This window comes from Aethalodelphis obliquidens, unplaced genomic scaffold (assembly GCF_003676395.1).
Source record: "Aethalodelphis obliquidens isolate GAN/ISIS:26980383/991018 unplaced genomic scaffold, ASM367639v1 scaffold1, whole genome shotgun sequence".
Taxonomy (NCBI): domain Eukaryota; kingdom Metazoa; phylum Chordata; class Mammalia; order Artiodactyla; family Delphinidae; genus Aethalodelphis; species Aethalodelphis obliquidens.
In genome coordinates, this window is record NW_020837945.1 from 9,204,679 (window position 1) to 9,226,531 (window position 21,853).

The 21,853-nt window shown below is 43.5% G+C and overlaps 1 protein-coding gene across 3 annotated transcripts in view; it reads left to right on the forward strand.

Moving 5' to 3' along the window:
- Positions 1-21,853, forward strand: part of SETD4 (SET domain containing 4) — a 219,920-nt gene that overhangs the window by 78,155 nt on the left and 119,912 nt on the right. For 2 of the 3 annotated variants that reach the window (XR_003431588.1, XR_003431589.1), the window contains exon 12: positions 3,400-3,544. The gene's annotated coding sequence lies outside the window, so the exon portion shown is untranslated. Of the gene's footprint in view, positions 1-3,399; positions 3,545-6,584; positions 6,600-21,853 lie in introns of those variants that run through there. The other variant, XR_003431590.1, reaches the window with a different exon arrangement.

Here is a 21,853-nt window from a genome sequence, read left to right on the forward strand (position 1 = left end):
CTTGGAGGCACCTCCTCTATACCCCACAGGGCCTGGCATCGTGCCCTGAACATATCAGCTCTCAGTGCACGCTGCCTGCTTCGCTGTTGAAGATGTGTAACTGGATCGTACAGGTGTTAAGAGCTGGGCTTTGGAGAGGTGGTATCTGATTTTGAATCCTGCTTCTGCCACTTAGTCTTCTGAGTCCTTGGACAAACCACTTAACCTCCCTGAGCCTCAGTTTCCTCATATGTAAGATGGGGATAATAAGACCCACTACATAGAGTTGTGAAAATTAAATGAGATGGTGCTTACCACGTTACATAGAGCCTGTGGATCGCCTTTCTCCCTGTTAGATTGTAAGCCCCATGGGGTAAGGATATGTCTCATTCACTGCTATATCCCAATGCCTGGTACATAGTAGATGCTCAAGAAAATACTCACTAGATTAACAAAAACGTGTTGTAGATTTTTCTATGATATTACTGAGTAGAGGAAGAGAACAGTTTAAAGATTTGAGGAATGAAGACATGAGACAATTCTATTTGGAACATAAAATAATGGGAGGAAATTACTTTTATCAACATGAGTTATGTAGATGTATCTTAGTATTGGGCATTAATCCCACTTTTAAGTAAATTTATTATTTTAACTAAGAAGTCATCATTAATTTCTTAATAAAAACATTAATGATGTTTTTAGGATTCCTGAGAGAAACTGACTTAGATGTTGGAAAATCTTTGACTAATATGCATGTTTTTAATAGAATTATGGTTTTGGGCACCAAATATGGCAGTGATGTCCCCTTTCTTTCATTTCTTCTCTTTCCCCCTCCTTCTTTCTTGCTGTCTTTCTCTGCCTCCAAAACACAACGCTATCGTGCATTGAAAACATTTCTGAGAATTAAGGATGAGGGGAATGTTAGCTTCTCAGGGAAAGTTTAAAATAAAGTCAAAATAGTGTTTTTCCTTAGGAGTTACTCAAGCTTTGTAATTCCATAGGTAATCAGTAATTTTTCTGCTCTCCAGATTACCCAAATCTGGTATCAACCTGTAGCCAGTTTGGAGCATCAATTCTTGTCTGACTCAGTTGGGAATGAGGTGGGCACTCATTCAAACACCCATCGCAGAGTAGTACCAAGTGGCTTTGCGTGTTTTAAGGACAGTTCTTCAACTCGCCACCAGATGGCAGAGGTACTCCACTGAAGTTCACCAATGCGTTTGCTGCGTTAAAACAGCTTTTGACACTTTTCTCCTTTCTGGACTTTCTGGATGCAGAAAAGAGAGCAGCTCATGAGGGCTTGTACTTAAACATTTTATGTAGGAATTAAAGTACATGTTAATACAGATTCTGGCACTTATTTGCCCACTTAAAATAGCTAAAGGGTTATGTATTTTTAACCCTTAAGAGACTGGTGTTGACATGTAATTTTGATTATTATTATTTTTTCTTAAGGTCAACTTTGATTTCCCATCTCCTTATTTCTAAGCCCCAGTCTGTCTCCCCCCCCTTTCTTTGTGGGATCATAACGAGGCTAAGAATTAAGAACAAGAGTGTTGGAAACCCTCAGCTCTGGGTTCAAGTCCAAACTATTCCATTTGGGTGAGCCGCTTACCCCATCCATGCCTCTGGTTCCTACAGAGTGAAATGTCGGAGGGTGTGAATGAGGTGATCTAGCTGATGCCCCCGGGGCACCTATGGTGCTCACACGGTTGTGTTTACTGTTAGCTGTGCAAAGGCAGTGCAGTATTTTACATCTCTGTGCAATATTTTTATTTATTTATTTTTTGCTGTATGCGGGCTTCTCACTGCTGCGGCCTCTCCCGTTGCGGAGCACAGGCTCCGGACGCGCAGGCTCTGCGGCCACGGCTCACGGGCCCAGCCGCTCTGCGGCATGTGGGATCCTCCCGGACCGGGGCACGAACCCATGTCCCCTGCATCGGCAGGCGGACTCTCAACCACTGCGCCACTAGGGAAGCCCCCTCTGTGTAATATTTTATATCTCTGTCCGGATGCTACATTGTAACTTAGCGACGGCCCCTTTGCTTGCTCTTCCCATTCTCACCACTACCCTCTGGGTAGGCTGCACCAGTGGTTCTCGTTGCTGGAGAAAGGGGAGTGGTATTGCCTCCTCAGGGCACAGCTGGCAATGTCCAGAGACAGTTTTGGTTGCCACAGTTGGAGAGTGGGTAGAGGCTAGGGATGCTGCTGAACATCCTGTAGTGTACATCCTGCAGCGCCTCCCACCCTCCACCCAGCAAAGAATGATCCAGCCCCAAATGTCAACAGTGCCCAAGTTGAGAGACTCCGGGCTCACTGGTACGCAGTAGAAGAAAAGTTCCCGGTATCTGGTCTAGTCCATTCAACCTGATGAAATTCCAAACATATATTGTACTAATCAGGCCTGTAGTAGACTCTGGAGCCCCAAGGATGATAAGACACAGACTCAGTCTTGGATCTGGGAAGGGTCTGGGATTTTACTCACAGGCTAATGACTTAGCCTCTTACTGGTTCGCTGGATGCTGGCAGAAGACAGAGTCCTGGGTCAGAGACGAGGGACTTCATTATTCATGGCAGAGCAGACTGAATGAGTATTATGATGGCCTGGGTTCCCCTTGTCCTCCAAGCCCCACAGGGGCAATATGAGGGGTCCAGGTGGATGTTAGGTGTGCAGCGGGTTTGTATCATAGCCGAGGAATGCTGAGCTTGGGGAATCCACTGTTCTTAGAGTAAGTGATAAGCAAGCCCGTTTTTTGTCTGGGGGGAAGACATTATCCCATCTCTCAAGGGTGTAAAGAATTATACACAAGGTGCAGAGGATACAGAGCAGGGTATTTCAGATGGGTAGCGTTTGAGAAGGCTTCATGGAGGAGGAGATATCTGAACTGGGTTTTGAAGGGTGAATAGGATTTCAACTCATAGACAAGGGGAGACAATATTTCTCTCTTCTTCCCAGAAATAAATTAACTTATCTCCTGAGCAGCTCAGCACAGGTTGTATGGGAACAGGGAGGACATTCTGGAAAAGTCCTGGCTGGGTTTGATTAACTAATGAATCTGGGCGGGCTGTTGCCAATTATGTCATGCTATTGTCAACTTATGTCTCAAGGTAATTTACTATGAGCAGATAGGCTATGTTTTTTTTCAATATTTTTTAATTGAAGTATATTTGGTTTACAATGTTGTGTTAATTTCTGCTATACAGCAGAGTGATTCAGTTATACATATATATATATATATATATATATATATACATTCTTTTTTAATATTCTTTTCCATTATGGTTTATCATAGGTTATTGAATATAGTTCCCTGTGCTATACAGTAGGGCCTTGTTATTTGTCCATTCCATATATAAAAGCTTACATGTGCTAACCCAAGCTACATTTTTCTCATGTGATTTTTTTTTCCCATGCTGTAGCTGGGAGCCTGTACTGGCCCACAGGAACCAGACTTCTTTATCACCAGTAGACCCTCCTTCAGTACATGATAGCATGTTTGGCCAAGGTTGACGGGCTGGAAAGCAGGATCCAGCGGATCACCTACAGAAGGAGATGGAGAAGGAGGTAAGGGCAGGAATGTTGAGTCCAGTGAGTGAGCCTGAGAACTGTGTGGGTCAGCACCAGGGCGTGATCTCTTGTTGCCCGTGGTAGTATCCTCTGGGCACACTGGCTGTACTGAAAGTATCAAAGGTGGGCAGGCAGGATATAAAATGCAGCCTCACTATGGAGAATCCTATGTGATACCGTCACAGTGTGGCCTGTTACACCACAGTGGAAAAGACGGTCCTAGGTTACATGCATCAACGTGGATAAATCCCAGTCTTTTAATCCTAAGCCCAGAAACCATTCTATATATTTCCAGTCAGAAGGGTTTAGTACAGGAAATCAGGTCCTACACAATTGTTGGAAGGGATGGGAGGGGGCGAAATCCAGAGATGGGGATGCTCCTCGGAAACCAGAACATTGCCGGAAGCCACTATGGCTACCACAGACACCATCGCTACCTGAGGAAGAGTGAAATTCACCTTGTACCACTGTCCTTCTGTCGTTGGTCATGGAACAGAAACCCTGTTGGCAAGAGATTTTGGGGATTGTGGCCCTCAGGCTTCTACTTCCTGTGACAGAGCTGAGAACAAGGGGACAGGATAGTGTTGAGTGTCCCTAGACAAGAGGAACACGATGGCGAGTGACAAAGCAACTCCCAGAAGATTACCTGCAACATGGTGCCGTTTTTTTTTGGCTACACCGTGCAGCTTGTGGGATCTTATTTCCCCAACCAGGGGTCGCACCTGGGCCCTTGGCAGTGAGAGCGCGGAGGCCTAACCACCGGACCGCCAGGGAATCTCAACATGGTACCATTTTTATAAAGCACAAAATGAAACAACATGTTGTTGGGCCATTCATGCAATGGTGTGCCTGAGCCGGCTTGAACTGACTTGGGAGATCCAATAGTTAACTTTTCAGGAATTCGGCAAGGCAGTTGTTAAACACAGCTGTTATTAAAAATTAAATGATATAAGCTTACAATAAAATAATTACAGCAACAGGAATGGTAATAAATACTCTAACTCATCACCTCCTAATGATCTTACTTATTTTACTATTATCTATGCTGTTGAGGTTATTCTATCTATTGCATCTGTATGGTAAAAATCCCATAAACTGGCATGCTACCATGATCTCTTTCCAATTCAGTGTTCAGTGACATCACCTTGGTAGCTTGAAATGGGCCCCTATTTATATGAAAGAAATTGGCCAGTGCTACAAATCAGGGCGTGATTGCTTTGTTGATTGTCTGGATATAACAAAATGACGGACTAAATGTTAATGATTAACAGATTAAACTTAAATGTTTGTCATGTCTGCGGCTGTTACATTGTGAATAGCACAGAAATTGAGGAAATAGCCTTCCAGTATTTGAAAACTATTATCCGATTCAACAAAGAAGTTGCTCACATAATTGATAAAAAAGTGATTTTCTACCATGTGTCTCTGTCATTTTGCTTTCTTCTTACTTGTTTATGTAAATGAAAATATCAACCAACCTTCATACTGAAACTACATTGGTTCATCTGTTGCAACCGTAGGTTGGCCACAATTATGAAAGTTTGGCAAAAATAAAAAATATTCTGTGAGAATCAATTGAATGTTAGAGGTTTATAATAAGGATATTATGTATTTTATTATTTGTAAACTGTGTGATATACATCCTTTGTATCAAACAATTTATAACAAACTTATTAGGATATGCACACATATTTAGTTTTTGGAGAGCTGATTTTTAAACATTTACCATCACATCACTGCATATATATGATGAAGCAAGGGGATGATTAACAACATTCCAGGTAGCTGTTACCTTTGGGAGAGACCCCACATGGATATCCACTCACACCCCCTTCCGTTTTGTCTTCCTGCCCTCGTTTGCCATCTACCTAGTCATCCAAGTTCAAAGCTGGGGAGTCGTGCAGGAATCCTCCCTCCCCCTTCACATCTCATTGCCAGCTATGGTTGATTTTTCCTTCCCAACATGTCATGGTATTTATGGTTCCACCTGGAGGGAACCGTTTCCAGCTTGGAACCCAGTTGAGAAACGCCTCTTCCCACTGATTCCGCTCCTAGAACACACAGGGCACTGACTGCAGTGGAGGATATAGTTGTCAGACAGAAGACAGAGGATGAAGAGTGAGCCAGAGCTCTGGGTTTCACTCAGGTTTTCAGCAAAGTTGCTGTGGGCACCGATCAATCTACGGAAGCCAGCGTCTGCCAAGACAATTGATGAAGGTCTATAATCGATACAGAAAGAAGACTTGGGGCAGCTCATAAGGAGAGACCAAGAGTGAGGTCCCTGCGAAGAAGAAAGTGACAGCCCAGTGTCAGTCCTGGGATGCAGGGTACACAGAGGAGGATGCGCAGGGTCCACAGGGACAGATCCAGACCAGAGGATGGGGCTGCTCTCCAGGTGGAGCAAGTGAAAACTGGCACGGAGGTGGGGCTGAGCCAGTGTAGCCGGCGCGTTGCCCTGACCCCAGCCAGAGGCCTCCCCGCTGTGTCCGGAGACAGAACACAGGCACCAGGAGCTTCACCACCTCTCCATGATGCAGCTGCTTCCCAGTGAAGCTCTGGAGGAGGAAGAAAGGAAGGAGGGCAGAGTGTGGGGAGAAGCTGGGAAGGGGCAGAGCTGTGAGGACAGACTGCTGCTTCTCCTTGGCTGCCTTTAGCATCTGTGTCCGTAGGATGTTCATCACCTGTGCCCAAGGCAGACGCCCTCTCTGCTAGGATGTGCTTTTCTGTGCCACGAACAAAGCCCCCGTCTGCCTCCCGTTCTTCCTCCTCCTCCAGTCTCTCCAGATTCTGCCCTGCTTAGGTCTCCTCTGAAGAGAGGAGGGAGCTCCTCATTGCTCCGGCCTCACCCCTTGTTGATATCAGTATCTTGCAAACCATGAGTCTTAGTTGTGGAAATCACTAATGCCTAAGTCACCTCCTAAGGGAGTCAATATACACAGAATTCAGCTTTCTGTTTACACGGAGGGTTTACTAGCTCTGCTGTTTTCATCAAGTCCTGTATTTATTTATTTGGGGGGACTTTTTTTTTTTTTTGCAGTACACGGGCCTCTCACCGCTGTGGCCTCTCCCGTTGCGGAGCACAGGCTCCGGACGCGCAGGCTCAGTGGCCATGGCTCACGGGCCCAGCCACTCCGCAGCATGTGGGATCTTCCCGGACCGGGGCACGAACCTGTGTCCCCTGCATCGGCAGGCGGACTCTCAACCACTGCGCCACCAGGGAAGCCCTGTTTGTAGATTTTTTGATGATGGCCATTCTGACCGGGGTGAGGTGATACCTCATTGTAGTTGTGATTTGCATTTGTCTAATGATTAGTGATGTGGAGCATCCTTTCATGTGTTTGTTGGCAATCTGTATGTCTTCTTTGGAGAAATGTCTATTTAGGTCTTCTGCCCATTTTTGGATTGGGTTGTTTGTTTTTTGATATTGAGCTACATGAGCTGCTTGTATATTTTGGAGATTAATCCTTTGTCAGTTGCTTTGTTTGCAAATATTTTCTCCCATTCTGAGGGTTGTCTTTTCGTCTTTTTTATGGTTTCCTTTGCTGTGTAAAAGCTTTGAAGTTTCATTAGGTCCCATTTGTTTATTTTTGTTTTTATTTCCATTACTCTAAGAGGTGGATCAAAAAAGATCTTGCTGTGAATAATGTCAAAGAGTGTTCTTCCTATGTTTTCCTCTAAGAGTTTTATAGTGTCTGGCCTTACTTTTAGGTCTTTAATCCATTTTGAGTTTATTTTTATGTATGGTGTTAGGAAGTGTTCTAATTTCATTCTTTTACATGTAGCTGTCCAGTTTTCCCAGCATCACTTACTGAAGAGGCTGTCTTTTCTCCATTGTATATTTTTGCCTCCTTTATCAAAGATAAAGTGACCATATGTGCGTGGTTTTATCTCTGGGCTTTCTATCCTGTTCCATTGCTCTGTACTTCTGTTTTTGTGCCAGTACCATACTGTCTTGATTACTGTAGCTTTGTAGTATAGTCTGAACTCTGGGAGCCTGATTCCTCCAGTTTCGTTTTTCTTACTCAAGATTGCTTTGGCTATTTGGGGTCTTTTGTATTTCCATACAAATTGTGAAATTTTTTGTTCTAGTTCTGTGAAAAATGCCATTGGTAGTTTGATAGGGATTGCATTGAATCTGTAGATTACTTTGGGTAGTAGAGTCATTTTCACAATGTTGATTCTTCCATTCCAGGAACATGGTATATCTCTCCATCTGTTTGTATCCTCTTTAATTTCTTTCATCAGTGTCTTATAGTTTTCTGCATATAGGTCTTTTGTCTCCTTAGGTAGGGTTATTCCTAGGTATTTTATCTTTTTGTTGCAGTGGTAAATGGGAGTGTTTCCTTACTTTCTCTTTCAGATTTTTCATCATTAGTGTGTAGGAATGCAGGACATTTCTGTGCATCAATTTTGTATCCTGCTACTTTACCAGATGCATTGATTAGCTCTAGTAGTTTTCTGGTAGCATCTTTAGGATTGTCTACATATAGTATCATGTTATCTGCAAACAGTGACAGTTTTACTTTTTCTTTTCTGATTTGGATTCCTTTTATTTCTTTTCCTTCTCTGGTTGCGTGGCTAAAACTTCCAAAACTGTGTTGAATAATAGTGGTGAGAGTGGGCAACCTTGTCTTGTTCCTGATTTTAGAGGAAATGGTTTCAGGTTTTCACCATTGAGAATGATGTTGGCTCAGGGTTTGTCATATATGGCCTTTATTATGTTCAATAAGTTCCCTCTGTGCCTACTTTCTGGAGAGTTTTTATCATAAATGTTGTTGAATTTTGTCAAAAGCTTTTTCTGCATCTGTTGAGATGATCATATGGTTTTTATCCTGCAATTTATTAATATGGTGTATAACTGATTGATTTGCGTATATTGAAGAATCCTTGCATTCCTGAGATAAACCCCACTTGATCATGGTGAATGATCCTTTTAATGTGCTGTTGGATTCTGTTTGCTAGTATTTTATTAAGGATTTTTGCGTCTATGTTTAGCAGTCATATTGGCCTGTAGTTTTCTTTTTTTGTGACATGTTAGTCTGGTTTTGGTTTCAGGGTGATGGTGGCCTCATAGAATGAGTTTGGGAGTGTTCTTTCCTCTGCTATATTTTGGAAGAGTTTGAGAAGGATAGGTGTTAGCTGTTCTCTAAATGTTTGATAGAATTAGCCTGTAAAGCCATCTGGTCTTGGGCTTTTGTTTGTTGGAAGACTTTTAATCACAGTTTCAATTTCAGTGCTTGTGATAGCTCTGTTTATATTTTTTATTTCTTCCTGGTTCAGTCTCGGAAGGTTGTGCATTTCTAAGAATTTGTCCATTTCTTCCAGGTTGTCCGTTTTATTGGCAGAGAGTTGCTTGTAGTAATCTCTCATGATCCTTTGTATTTCTGCAGTGTCAGTAGTTACTTCTCCTTTTTCATTTCTAATTCTATTGATTTGAGTCTTCTCTCTTTTTTTCTTGATGAGTCTGGCTAGTGGTTTATCAATTTTGTTTATCTTCTGAAAGAACCAGCTTTTCGCTTTATTGATCTTTGCTATTGTTTCCTTCGTTTCTTTTTCATTTATTTCTGACCTGATCTTTATGATTTCTCTCCTTCTGCTAACTTTGGCGGTTTTTTGTTTTTCTTTGCCTAATTGCTTTAGGTGTAAGGTTAGATTGTTTGTTTGAGATTTTTCTTGTTTCTTGAGGTAGGATTGTACTGCTAGAAACTTCCCTCACCAAGTCCTGTATTTAAGAGCCTCTGGTCAATGTTCAGCAGTAAGACCTGGCCCGGGTAGACCCAGCTTTAGTAATGCGGTCAGGGTTCTGTAGCCTGAGCTCGGCACGACCTGGGAAAAATAATGATTTTACAGCATGAGGCCCAGCTTCCTTTGAGTGCGTTCCAGGTTGTGTAAAGACAGATGGCAAATAAATAAAAGTGTGTTTGTAGCTGGTAATTTGGAATTTGGAATGTAAAGACACTACCCAGTCAAGGCAACCACAGTATCCACAGATGTAAGAGGGCTTGACTCCACTTAATGAGAAAATGCAAATTAAAGACAAGGCTTCATACTTTCTCCCACAGAGCAAGAAGCCAAGCAGTCCTGCCCCCAAGGAGACAGGCTCCAAGTTCACTGTGGCCTCCTCTGGGAGGCTGACCATGCCCAGAGTCAGACCTCAGGTGGCCTTGGCCTTGAAGACACTGTACTCTTCTATCCCTTCCTTCTGCTGCAGCATCACCTGGTGCTTTGAGCTGGAAATACTCCTCCCAGTACCAGCCCCAAGGAGCCTCTGTATTTAGCAAAAGCCCCTGGCCAGCCCTCTTCCCCTGGAACACGAGGAGGCTGCAACACTTCTCAAACCTACATTTCCCCCCGCAACACTAGAGCATTACTTAAGGGAAGAATGCCAACTGGTTATTATTCAACAGTCTGCAGTCTCACAGGAGTCATTCATTCCTTTTTTTTTTTTTCCACCCCATCTCATCCTGCCTCAGCAATTAGATAATGTGAGTGGGCATATACCCTGTTAAACAGCTGCTGGGAATTCTCCTTAGGAGCAAGAGGTGATGTGCGTGTTTGTGGGTGCTGACTTGTGTGTTTCCTGTGCTTAAGACTGCAAAGTACGAAAGGCCTGATCGCTGGGCAGAGACAGGCAGAGCGGGCCAGGCAGGGTGCGCAGCGAAGGCTGCGGAGAAATGAGGACTCCAGGGAGAAGCATTTCATGCCGGCCCCTTGCCAGGGGGCCAGCTGTACGGCTATTTCCTGCTGCAGTGGTGCTGCCTGGGCTCCGTCTGGTCCTAGTCCTGGAAGGGAAACGCTGGCCGATTCTCTAGTACATTTATCATTTTCAGGCTTTGTGACTAACCACAAAGCTGGATGGAACATTCTCGTAAGAAATGGAAGCGTCCACCGTTGATCAAAAGGAATCACTCCGCAGCTATTTGTAACTTGGCTGCCGTGCCAGGAGCTGCTTGGCCTTAGCTGAGGGTGCGGTGGCTCTCATCACAGGGCACCGAAATTCTCTGCACTGTTTGCTCAGCTGCTGTCTGTTTGCAGAGCTATTTAGATTCTCCCGTAGAAAGGAAAGCTTTCCATTCTTGGAGAAACCACAGTGATTAAGTACATATAAGAGAAAAGCATTATGATGACTCATCAGAACAAAATCAATGATTCCCTTTCTGCATTATACACGATGAGGTTTAGAGTCCACAGCTTTTAGCAAGAGCGCGGGTGTGACTTTGGGGTGGGAGAGGAGAGGGCAGAACCGCACAAAGGCCAGTGGGCACAGGACTTGCCAGTTGGGAAAAGGACTGAACTTTAATGACCCGATTAAATGCCCCTTTAAAATCTGACCCGGGAAATTCTTAACCTTTGTAAGAGGGGAAAATAATGTCTGAGGAAGCAAGAATTTTTGGTTAGCTTCTATGCAGTCGTTTGAGGCCACCCAACCTAAACTCTCTGTCCTAAGGGATGCTTTCTACAAAACCTGCCTTGAAAGTTGAAGAATCTCATGTTCCTCTAAATTTTCATGCAGCCAAAAAAGTGGGAAGACACCTTTGTAGGAAAGCTTCAGTGCGGGGAAGGCCCACCACCTCATGAGACTGTTCCAGATTTTGAACAGCCTTCGTTGTTGGAAAGGTCTCCTTCACATTTGGCTAAAAATTGTCTCCCTCTCAATTTTGTCTTTTGGTCTCAGTTGCCCTTTGAAACGATATGAAAAAAATCCAGCTCTCTTCATACTGAGGTCCTTGCAATGTTTAAAGATGACACTGGTGTTTACGTTGCCTTATCGTCTCCTGTCTGAATGTCCTCACTGCTTTCTGATGCGAAGGGAGAACACTCTCACCTCCTGCGGGAGTTGTCCAGTAGCAATATAGACCCCGCACATCGTTCATGTACAGAGATCGGTCACCTCCTTTGCTTATGACACTGTACTTCTATTAATTTATCCATCCTGAGATCTCATTTGGTTTTTTGGTAGCTGTGTCACACCGTTGGCCTGTGTTTACCTTAAAGTCTAAAGAACAATCAACCTGTTATTCCCTTACATCTCCATGTACCCAGAGGGTTCTGAAAAGAAGCAGAAGTGAACATTTTAACCTAGTCACTGTTCATTTGTTTTGCTTTTCTGCTGGCCTTTGAATATGCCGTTTGATGTGAGAGTCTTCAGCCAGTGGATGTATGCTGTTGATATGCAACTTTGCATTTTTTTGCATACTTAATGTGATAGGATCACACTAAAACTCATGTTTTTCTTTGGGAGTGGTGGCTGGAGCTTTGGTAGATTTTTTTCCCCCCAGTTTTATTGAGAAACAGTTGGCACACATTGCTCTATAAGTTTAAGGTGTACAGTGTGATGGTTTGATTTATATATATTGTAAATGACGACCGCAGTAGGTTTAGTTAACATTTATTGTCTTGTATAGACATCAGTAAAAAGAAAAGAAAAAAGCAAGTTTTAAATTTATCAGTGTTATAAGAGATGAAGATTTAATACCTCTACCTCTCCTTCCTCATTCTTTCCCCCAGATTATCATACTTTTAATTATGCCAGTAATTAGTGTTTGCAACATTCTAATTATGTAAATATTGTTCACTGCAGACAGAACCTATTAGAATACGGTGATTACATCCTTTCTTTTCTCTCTTTTTTTTAAAAAAAATGAAGTATAATTGACCTACAACACTATGTTGGTTCCAGGTTCACACAGTAGTGATTTGAAATTTCTATACATTTATTAAATGATCCCCACCTTTGTGAGATTTTTTTTTTTTTTTTTTTTTTTGTGGTACGCGGGCCTCTCCCTGTTGTGGCCTCTCCCGTTGTGGAGCACAGGCTCCGGACGCACAGGCTCAGTGGCCATGGCTCACGGGCCCAGCCGCTCCACGGCATGTGGGATCTTCCCGGACCGGGGCACGAACCCGTGTCCCCTGCATCGGCAGGCGGACTCCCAACCACTGTGCCACCAGGGAAGCCCCTCTGTGAGATTTTTTGAAAGGAACTGTACGTCCCGGCTAAAGCACACGTGCAGCTGAGTAAGCTGACGGCGTCATTCCCAATCAGGAGCTGACCCCGCCTGTCTAGAAGTTTGAGGGCATTTGTAGGCATGTTTGCAGAGCCCTGGGAACCTCCTGTGACAGCCTGTAAATAACCTCTGGGTGCCTGGTGCTGGTGTTAGGTTCTGGCTTGGCAAGGGTACCCGGCATAGTCCCTGCCTTTGATATCAAGTATAGCCTTTGGAGTGACCACCCTTGTACCTTACACAGAGGGGACCCTCTAAAATCTTTTGTAGGGTGGGCACATTCATTCAAAAGTTTATTTGTTATACCCTCCTGAATCAGTAGGTAGTACTCAGAGATGTATCTGCTGTGAGTGGACAGAGCCTGTCTGAAAATGTCTCTCCAGCTCTGTCATCGTTGGGACGGCTATCAATCTGAAGCCCGTCTTGAACTAGAGTGGATGCTGACCCAGAGATGGGAGACCCGGCCTTCGGGAAAGCAGGAGCTGCTTCCTTATCCCCGTCTCCCTGTGCTGAATCCTTAGCCTCAATCCCAGGAGCCTGAGCATGTCTCTCCTTTCTCTGGATTTCTTTAGCACTTATGGCTTATATTAAACCCTCGGGTATTTACACATCTAATTAATAATTAACCTGTTAACTTTTCCCTATGAGTGCATCTGGCCTCCTCAGCTACATTGTCTGATCATTTGTATCCTCCACAGACCTAAGAGTGCAGTTTTGCCCATCAAAAGGCCGACATAGATAGATGTAGGATTAAGCCATGGAGATCTGAGAGGAGTCGGTTTCTCCCTCAGGAGAAAGGGCAAAGGAAACAGACTTTTAGGAAATTCATATTCTGTGCCAGGCACTGTGCTGGGAACGTTACATTTGTTTTTTCCTATAATCCCTGTAAGACTCTCAAGTAAGTATCACTGTCCTCGTTTTGCAGAATAGGAAATGAAATCTCAGAGAAGTTGAGAAACTCTCAAACTGCATACAAAGAGGAAAGAGGCTGGGCTGGATCTGAACTTGGGTTGCTGTGCCTGCAGCAGCAGTGCTAGGGAGTCTGTCCTCCCTCTTGGAGGTGCAGCAGGGTTGGAGGTTAGGACATTGCTTGTGGCAGTAACTGCCACGTGGCCACCCTTGAGTTATCAGCCAGCACCATCTCACTGCTGAAGAAAGATAGGAAAAAGGCCAGGGATGAAAGAACCAGGGGACATAAGAAAGAAAGGTACAACCATGAAGCAGGGGAGAGAGAGTGGAAAGTTGCAGATCACTTAACATTCTCTGTGCAGGAAGCATCTCACGCCTGCTCAGTAGAGCGAAGTGTTAATCAACGGAGTAGCTTGTAAACCCCCGAGAAGGCATAGCGACGGCCTTGCTGATATCAGTACTGTTCTCCCCTAAAGAGGAAGGAGTATTCTCAGCTTCTGAAGACAAGGACTTTCAGTGGTGTTGGGGAGCTCTGAGAAGCTGGGTCCCCTGTCATCAGATTGTATTTGGAGACTTTCTTAGGTTAGCACCAGGCTGTACGGTAGCAATAAATAAACCTTGGAACTCCATGGCTTACACAATAAAGAGTTCTTTCTCACTCATGAAAATTCTGGTGTGGGTCAGGCGAGTCTTCAGGGCACTGTCCTCCACTCAGGGACCTGGTGATCCAGGCCACTTCCATATTGGGAGGCCAAGATCTCTGTATGTGGCTTCCAGGTTGCTGGGGCAACCAGGGTGGGAGGGTCAGCTTTTAAATGCTTTGGCATGGAAATGCCGTCGATCACTTCCGCTCACAGCCCATTGGCCAGAACTGGTCAATGGTACCGCCCCCTGTGACGGGTGCTGCACATCACTGGGAAAAGAGGGGATGCTTGGGCACTCAGTGACTGTTCAATGACTCTGACTCATTTCCTTTACTCTCTTCTGTCCAACCCCTTTTAAGGCAGCTCATTGCTCTTGGGAAAGAACACAGATGCCTTCATGGAGCTTGTTAGGCCCCTGGTGGTGGCCGCCATGTTCCAGTCACAGTGGACATTTCAGGTCTTGTGGCTCACTGTGCCTTCTCTTCCTCACTGCCTTCTGTCTTCCCGAAATACTCTCCTCTGTCTGTTTTTCCTGTCCAACGCCTAATATTATTTATGTCAATGTTTAGATATCACCTATCATGGAAACTTTTCTGACACGAAATCTGGGTTAGGTGACCTTCTTTGGACATCCAGGTCATCCTTTATTTCCCCCACTGCGGAGGAAATGTATTATTTATTAGTCTATGACATCTTAGATTGCGGCTCTCTGATGCTTGGAACCATTGCAAGAGTGGTCCCTACATACGATGGCCAACACACAAAACAGGCCTAGTTAGTGTACTTTGGATGCAGGAAGAGAAGAAATCTTCCAAGGCAGAATGTGTATGATTGTACTATCGCAGATTTGATTCTAAAGTTAATCTGGAAAAGCAAATGCTCTAGAAGAGTCAAGAAACTTTTCAAAAAGAAGAATGAAGGAGATTCTTACTTTTCTGGATGTGAAAATGAACTATAAAGTTACAGTAATTAAAAGAGTGAGATGCTAGCCCAGGAGTAGACCAAGAGATGAACAGGATACTGAGAGCTGATGTTACTGTCTTGAGTCCAGACTCCACAGGGCAGACCAGGCAGGCTGGAGACTCAGCCAGGGTTTCCGTGTTGCAGTCTTGGGCAGAATTGCTTCTTCTCCTGAAAACCTTAGTCTTTGCTCGTAAAGCCTTCAACTGTACATGGAGAATTGGTATATGATAAAGGAGGCATTTTACATCAGTGAAGAAAGGATAAATTATTGAACGAATTATGTTTACACATCTGGCTGTAATTTGGTAAAATTAAAAAATAAGCTAAGATTTAAGAAATAAAACATTTAAAAAGAAAGTTATATCTTTAACTTATATCACATACAAAAGTGAATCTGAAATGATTATAGATCTAAACCTTAAGAAAAATCTTTAAAATACTAGTAAGTACATAGGAAATATTTTCATTATGTTGGAGTGAGCAAAGCATTAAAAGAAATGACATATGGCCCATAAGTCAAATGGTTTAGAATGACATATTTGATAACAGTGAAGGAAAACTCTTCTATGTAACTAAAAGCTATATAACCCAATTTAAAAACAGCATATGAAGCTGGGAAAAATATTCACCCTGTGTAATTTAAAAAGGTTAGTGTAAGAAGTGTCTAAGTGCCTACAAATCAGTAAGCAAGCACTTAACAATCCAATTTAAAATGGACGAAGGTTATGAAAAAGCAATTCATGGAAGAAAAAGTATACATAGCTTATAAGCAGAAGAGATGCTTATCCTTACTGATAATCAAATTAATACAAATTAAAACAATGAAATAGCATTTTCTCCATGAGATTACACGTATTAAGAAGGCTAGCAGTACTCAGTATTGATGATGGTGGTATAATTTTTTAGAGACAAATTTGACAATATCTGTTTTTAAAAAGTGCCTATATTTTTGACTTTACAATTATACTTCATCTATAGGGGGTAAGTTAAGTGACTTATGGAATGTTATTTGGCATTTAAAGAAGTGAGATATAGTTACTATATATTCTGACATGTAAAATGTCTGTAATAGAGACTTAGATTTAAAAAGTGACTTACAGGGAATTCTCTGGGGATCCAGTAGTTAGTACTAGATTTAAAAAGTGACTTACAGGGAATTCCCTGGGCGTCCAGTAGTTAGTACTTGGTGCTTTCACTGCCATGACCCGGGTTCAATCCCTGGTGGATGAACTAAGATCCTGAAAGCCATGTGGTGTGGCAAAAAAAAAAAAAAAAAAAAAGACTTACAGAATAGTATGCAGTTTAGGACCCCATTTATTAAAAATATGTACGTATATTCTATATATGCATGGGAAAAAAAACCTGGAAGAATATGCAGCCAACTGTTAAGGGAGATAACCTCTCAGGAATAGGACTTTGGGAACTTCCATTTCTTATTTTCCATATTTTAGTATTATTACTTCTAAAATAAGTGTGATAGCTGTTTATAGTATTTTTAGAAAGAGATTAAAAAGACATTGCTGGGACTTCCCTGGTGGCTCAGTGGTTAAGAATCCGCCTGCCAATGCAGGGGACACGGATTCGAGCCCTGGTCCGGGAAGATCCCACATGCCGCGGAGCAACTAAGCCCGTGCACCACAACTACTGAACCTGCGTGCCACAACTACTGAGGCTGCGTGCCACAACTACTGAAGCCCGCGCACCTAGAGCACATGCTCCACAACAAGAGAAGCCACCGCAATGAGGAGCCCGCACACTGCAACGAAGGGTAGCCCCTGCTCGCCACAACTAGAGAAAGCACGCGCACAGCAACGAAGACCAAACACAGCCAAAAAAAAAAAAAAAATAAAAAAAAAATAAAAAAAAAAAAAGGACATTGCTTAGTTTAACTGACCAAAGCTTTGACCGGTTACATAGGATCTGAGGTTCAAAAAAATGCTTGTTGTGCCATGTCATGCTCAGATACGTTCATTGACTCATTCATTCATTCATTCATTGACCAAGCATTTAGTGGATACCTTTGTTGTGTGAGGTCTTTTTTCCTACATGGCTCTTAACTGTGTAATTTTCTTCCTCATTTTACTCCAGAAAGTGAATAAATTGAAAAATAGTTGAGTCTAAAGCAAAGTATGCTTCTGTGGTGGACCCTCTTCGATACGCAGCAGAGGGCGCTGTGGCTGGGAACCAAGGGTACCTGTTGTTTGCTTGGATGTTTAAGGGAGTCCCTTTCTGATCCCGTCTAAAAGATTCATGTTGACAGAGGGTATTCTTATTGGGGAAAAAGCCCCCAAACCACTCCATATTCCTATTGCTGGTTAACTTTGTGTGGGCTCTCTCTACTTCAGAACTATCAATTTCGTTCCTTTGTGGGCCTGTGTCCGTGCAGGGAGGGAGTGGACGTTTGGAAGCCGAGCAGTCCAAAGATAGCTGCATATGCGTCACATCTCATGAGGATGGAAGATTAAAATGAAAGATTATGCTCTAAACTTTGCCCTGTCTCGGCATCCAAATGCCACGAGACTGCTGGTTTACTGAACGCAAAACCAGAATGATATGGTGACAGCACGTTGGGTAGGCTGTGACAGGAGACGTTGCAGCCACGGCAAATTTGCCCTCATGCCATCGAATGCATTTTTGTTTTACCTCCTGATTTCGGTCTGTATTGCATTGTATTATTCATTGAATACAAAAGTGAAGCATGTTTTGGATAGTATGCCCTAAGTTCGACGTGAAATACAGGGATATTGTCCTGAAAGATTTTTGGATAGATTTGAACGTAAAAAACAGATAAAATAAGTCGTGATTCTTCATATCACAAAATGACACTTAGCAATAAGAAATTTGCTGCAGTACCTTTTTTTTTAAAATTGAAGTATAATTGATTTACAATATTGTGTTAGTGTCAGGTGTACCGCATAGTGATTCTTTTTTGTTTTTTCAGATTATATTCCATTATAGGTTATTACAAGATATTGGGTATAGTTCCCTGTGCTATACAGTAAATCCTCGTTGCTTATCTATTTTATGTATAGTAGTTTGTTAACCCCATATTCCTCATCACTGCAGTATCTTTAAAGAACAATTTTCCTAGTCCAGATAAAATATGATGTCACTTTAAGAGCAGAATCTGTAATGAAGTCAGATATAGTACATTTTACAATTAAAATACACAAGTCCCTCGAATTCAGTTTGGCTCACGGTTAGTGCAAATGGGAGACTTCAAAAAAAAATCCTTTCCTTTCTCTCTAGCCCTTTGTCTTGTATTTTACCAAACTGTAGTTTCGGACAAGTCAGCTCTTCCCCCACAGCACACAGGTAGAGTTGCCCTGCAGTCAGAGACATCCTTCAGCTGGAGAGTTGGTGAGGCTGTAAGAAGCTGAAGGAGCTTTGGCTACAAAGTACAAATAGAAGTGGAGAATTTATGCAATTTGACTAGTTAGAGAAAAAATCCATCTGACAGAATAGCAGTAGTGAGCTGTTAGACTGTGCCCAGTGGCATAGAATTTATAATTTCAAACATTTCTGGCTTCCTACATTAACTTTCTTGGTTAAACAGGTAGAATTCCCTGAAAATCTGTGGTTAGTTTCTCAAGTTCAATGAATGTATTAAGGAAATGTCAACATCTTAGCTGCTATACAGCTTTCTTTCTTAAAAAAATAAAAAAATCTAAGGACATGAATTTGAAAAGGATAGGAAAAGATTTCGCATGTTATTGTATCTTGTGTCTGTGCTGAAATGACCTCCTTTAGATCCAACTCATTGACATTATTTAATCCAAATGCAAGGGTAGTGTTTACGGCTTGTGCCAGACTCAGCTTCTGTACCCGCCCAGATCTGCACCTCCCTCTTGCCTACTGGCTGGAGCTGCGCCAGCAATGACTTGCTCTGTTCCTGTGGTCACGACGTCAGATTACTGCAGCTGCCACTCTCCATGCAGCCTGACCAGCAAGAAGAGGCCCCCGCCCCGGAGGAGGCTGGGACATCTTGGAAATGTGGAGAGATGAAAACCTCCTGGGGCCAACTTCACCCAGTGGGAGGCGGCAGATAGGAAGGAGCTGGTCAATGAGTTCTTTTTCCTTTCTCTTCAGAAACTGTTCTGAGATGCAACAGTTCCTACAACCTTCCTGAAGACACCACATGAGGCTGCACAATCAGCCAGGCTGTCACAAAGCTTTGGCCGACTCAGTACCCTGCCCTCGTGCACTTGGGCTCCCTGCCCTCGTGCATTTGGGCTCCCTCTCCCCTGCCTCGCTGCTCTACCCCTCCCCCACCCCGTTCTCTAGGATCACACCTTTGAGTGAAGTATTAGCCAATAAACATATGCCCCAGGGTCTGTTGTCTAGAGAACCTGGGCCAACAGAGTGGGAACCTAGGTTGGCTCTAGAAAGCAGACCCTCTGGTACACTTTGGCAGTGGTGAGTGCGTGGTGACAACCCTCCACACGTGGTAGCGTCACGATTACTAAAGCCTTTATCCGAAGTTAAAGAGGACAAGGGTGAAGTGGAGGTAAAGTGTGCGGATATCATTTCACTTCGGCACTCAATCCGTTTTGAGGCAATAAATATTAGGACGGTGATGTGCGGTAATCACTTTTGAAGGCTCTGGAAGCCTTGCAAAAAAACGATAGGTGCTATCTTGAGCCTGTCTTTGAAAGCCAGGGTATTCCCGCGGTAGCTGTAAAGGGGGTTCTCATCTCCTCAAGCTGCAAGGCAGAAGACTTTTAAAGCAGGATCTATGATAAGATGTTAGAAACATAAAGAATAAATGTACAGCCTTAGCGGCTCCTCTGTGTCAAAGGAAATTCCCTGATGAGGAAAGAAGTGGGACCCTTGGATGGTGACATTTGCCTGGTTGAGACTGAGAATATTGGATCCCAAATGGCCTGAAGCTTCCCGGCTGGCAGAAGCTGTCCCAGTGACTTGAAGGGATCAGCCTCCCCTTCCCAGGGGATCCCACCGTGACCTCCCAGAGGAGATGCTTCACATCTGACCATTGTTTTTCTCACTGTCGGTCCCTATCATCTCTTGTTGTCTCCTGGGTAATAGCCAGAGTCAGGTCTGATCACAGCTCTCCGCTCCAAGGAAAACAATCTATGTGTCAAAGGACATACAGGGATTGTCAAATGTGCACCAGCAAAGATGGGTAGGAGTGGGTCTTGAGAGTGTTAGATTGTCATGGTCACCTGGAGCTGGTCTGTAGGGGTGGCTCCTCGACATTTAGGCAGGATGATGGCCTACAGTTGGTAAAGTGGAGGTGCAGGAGTGTGAAGAAAGGGTAAGACTCAAAGAGTTGGGAATGTTAGAATGGATTTACTGTGTAAAACCTAAGAACCCTCCACTTAACTCTGTTTCTTTCTTTCTTTCTTTTTTTTTTTGCGGTACGTGGGCCTCTCACTGTTGTGGCCTCCCCCGTCGCGGAGTACAGGCTCCGGACGCGCAGGCTCAGCAACCATGGCTCACGGGCCCAGCCGCTCCGCGGCATGTGGGATCTTCCCGCACCGGGGCACGATCCCGTGTCCCCTGCATCGGCAGGCGGACTCTCAACCACTGCGCCACCAGGGAAGCCCACTCTGTTTCTTGAAAGAGACTGGAGGACACGTCCTCTGAAGGCAATACAAAGTCACAAATTAAGGGCTCACTGACATCTCTGAGAGGTTGGTGTCTGTCTTCTGTAGGCTGAGCTTAATGGTGGTAAACGTTGCCATAGACTCCTTAATGTCAATGGGGGTAATGAGATTCCACAATTAAAAGACTAGGTGGCAGCTCTTAACCACCAGAGGCAAAGGTAGCCATGCTTATTATAACCGGAAGCACCACAGAGTAGCAGTTAGGGTGCCTTAACCTTCAGAGATTTGTGGCAATGACTAACAGATTGTGGTGTTTCTAGACAGGAGACGGATGGACAGCTGACTAGGGTGTTGTTAAAATTGTATAATAATAACAAAAATGAAACCTGGAGAGCAGGATGTTATCATCCTGTTATCATGCAGGACTGTTATCATCAGTCACTGCAGTGGTCACATCAGTCACTGCATCAGTCACTTCTTGCTTGGTTTTCAAATGTTAAGTCAACTTACATATCTAGAATCTGTAGATTCTAAGGGAGGCTGAGGTCCTCTTGGAGAAGAACATTACTATTTCTCACTAGTATACGTGAAAATTTATTCCTCTAATCCTCCCCTTCAAGGGATCTGTAGATATTTCCCCAAGTAACTAGTGCTACGGAATGGGGACTAGCCAGACCTTTTGAGAACTACTATATATAAGGTCTAAGCTGACAGTAGTACCAGGGTATCTGAAATGCCACATACTGGCCCCATAGTTAGATCAGCAGCTTTAGGAGGCCAGGTGACAAATTAAGTCTTCCCCAAAGTCCATTTTATAATGGCTCTTTGGGTCCACAAAACTACCCTGGGGTTATTTCTCAGATTCCCGAGTAGGATAGATATATTTAATGGTTGGCAGAACTCCCAGTAGGTTTTCTGACTTGTGGAGTGTGGGACATTATGGTAGGAAGGACCAAATAAAAGTAATCTGAAACTGTTCTTCCCCCATTATCCAAGATAGGTAATCAGAAATAATATTGCATCCTAGGGAAGAATTACAGATATTCACCATCAAAGACATAAGGGATGCAAAGTGGTGATTCCTATAATATCTCCATTCAGTTTACCCATTGCATCCCTGTAATGACCAGATGAATTACGGCAGGTGTTATTAGTCCACCTTAAACTTATTCAGGTGATAACCCCTTTTGAAGCTGCTGTACCAGATGTGTTGAATGTGTT